Below are 2,894 nucleotides of genomic sequence, written 5' to 3'. Positions count from 1 at the left end.
TACAAGGTTTTGAAGATGTTTCCCTATATTATCTTCTAGGAGTTTTATGGTACTGTTATATTGAGATCTTTGATCCACTTTGAGTTAATTTTTGTGTAGGGTGTAAGGTAGGGGTCCTCTTTCATTCTTTTGGATATGGATATCCAACTTTCCCAGCCCCATTTGTTGAAAAGACTGTTATGCCCCAGTTCAGTGGATTTAGGAGCCTTATCAAAGATCAGTCAGCTGTAGATCTGGGGGCCTATCTCTGAATTCTGTTTGATTCCATTGATCAATATGTCTATCTTCATGCCAGTACCATGCTGTTTTCACAACTGTGGCTTTATAATAAGCTTCAAAGTCAGAAAGTGTCAGTCCTTCCCCATTTTTTTTTCTTTTTAGAGTGTTTTCAGCAATTTAAGGCATCTTCTCTTTCCAAATAAATTTGATAACTAACTTTTCCAACTCTGCAAAGTAGGTTGCTGGAATTTTGATTGGGATTGCATAGAATCTGTATATTGGTTTGGGTAGAATTGACATCTTAATGACATTTAGCCTTCTTATCCATGAACATGGGATATTTTTCCATCTTTTAAGGTCCCCTTCTATTTATTTTAGTAGAGTTATGTAGTTTTCTTTGTATAAGTTTTTAACATCTTTGATTAAGTTTATTCCTAGGTACTTGATTTTTTTAGTTGCTATTGAAAATGGTATCTTTCTGCTGAGTGTCTCTTCAAACTGTTCATTTCTAGCATATAGAAACATTACTGAATTATGTGCATTAATCTTGTATCCTGCTACTTTGCTAAATTTGTTTATTAGCTCTAGTAGCTGTATCATCAATTGCTCAGAGTTTTCCAGATATAAAATCATATCATCTGCAAACAATGACAGTTTTACTTCTTTCTTTCCAATTTGGATATGTTTTATTTCTTTGTCTTGCTGGATTGCCATGGCTAGCACTTCCAGCACAATGTTGAATAATAGTGATGACAGCAGGCATCCTTGTCTGGTTCCTGTACTTACAGGGAAGGCTTTCAGTTTCTCACCATTGAGTACTAAGCTGGCTGTGGGTTTTTCATATATGCTGTTTATCATACTGAGGAAGTTTCCATCAATTCTTACCTGTTGAAGTGTTTTCATCAAAAAGGGCTGTTGGATTTTGTCAAATGTTTTTTCAGCATCTATTGAGATGAACATTTGATATTCTCTTTTGATTTGTTAATGTGTTGCAATACATTGAGTGATTTTCTTATGTTGAACCAGCCTTGCATGTCTGGAATGAACTCCACTTGGTCATGGTGTATGATTTTTTTAAATGTGTCTTTGGATTCAATTTGCAAGTATTTTGTTGAGAATTTTTGCATCTACATTCATTAGGGAGATAGGCCTGTAGTTTCCCTTTTCTGTAGCATCTTTGCCTGGTTTTGGTATTAGATTGATGTCAGCTTCATAAAATGAGTTAGGTAGAGTTCCCTTTTCTTTGATATTTTGAATGAGTTTAAGTAAGATTTGTGTCAGTTCTTTTTGGAACGTTTGTAAGAGTTCCCCTGTGAAGCCATCTGGCCCTGGGCATTTATTTGTGGGAAGCTTTTTGATGACTTGATCTCTTTGCTTGTGACTGTTTGGTTGAGGTCTTCTATTTGTTCTCTGCTCAGTTGAGAATGTTCATATGTTTCCAGGAAATTGTCCATTTCCTCTACATTATCCAGTTTGTTGGCATATAGCTTTTCACAGTATCTGCTTATAATTTTTTTAATTACTTCAGGATTCACTGTTATGGTACATTTCTCATTCATTATTTTGTTTATATGGGTCTTCTCTCTTTTTGATTTTGTCAGTCTAGCAAGGGGCTTGTCAGTCTTATTGATCTTCTCAAAGAACCAACTTTTGGTGTTATTTCTTCTAATTTTTTTTTGTTCCTGTCATTTATTTCTGCTTTAATCCTTATTTCTTTTCTTCTACTTGGTTTATGATTGGTTTGCTGTTCATTTTCTCACTTCTTCAGTTGATCCAATAGCTCTTTGATTTTAGCTCTTTCTTCCTTTTAAAAGTATGCATTTAGTGCTGTCAATTTCCCCCTCAGTACCACTTTTGCTGCATCCCATAGGTTTTGTTATGCTGTGTTCTCATTTTCATTCATCTCTATATATTTAGCAATTTCTCTTCTTTTTTCTTCTTTAACCCACTGATTGTTTAGGAGTGTGTTGTTTAATCTCCAGGTATTTATGAATTTTCTAAGTCTCTGATGTTTATTGACTTATAATTGTATTCCATTGTGTTCTGAGAATGTGCTTTGAGTAATTTCAATTATCTTTAAATTTATTAAGGCTTGTTTTATGTCCCAGAATATGATCTATACTGGAGAAAGTTCCATGAGCACTAGAGAAGAATGTGTTTCTTGGTGATTTGGGATGTAATGTTCTACATATGTATGTTAAACCCAATTCATTTGCCAGATTGCTTAGATTTTCAATTTCCTTATTGGTCTTCTGTCTAGTTGATCTATCTATAGGAGAGAATGATGTGTTGAAGTCTCCCACAATTATTGGGGAAACATCAATGGCTTCCTTTAGTTTTGCCAGTGTTTATCTCATGTATTTTATGGCATCTTGATTGGGTGCATAAACATTTATGATTATTTCTTATTGTTGAATTGTCCCTTTTATTAGTATGCAGTGGCCTTCTTTGTCTCTCTTAACCTCCTTGCATTTAAAGTCTATTTTATCTTAGATTAATATTGCTACTCCTGTTTTCTTTTGGCTATAGCTTGCATGAAATATTTTTTCCATTCTTTCACTCTCAATTTCTTTATATCCCTGTGTCTAAGATGAGTCTCTTGTATGCAACATATTGATGGTTCAGTTTTTTTGATCTAATCTGCCAGTCTTTGTCTTTTGATTTGGGAGTTTAAT

Source organism: Choloepus didactylus, chromosome 4 (assembly GCF_015220235.1).
Source record: "Choloepus didactylus isolate mChoDid1 chromosome 4, mChoDid1.pri, whole genome shotgun sequence".
Taxonomy (NCBI): Eukaryota; Metazoa; Chordata; class Mammalia; order Pilosa; family Megalonychidae; genus Choloepus; species Choloepus didactylus.
This window is presented reverse-complemented; position numbering follows the sequence as displayed.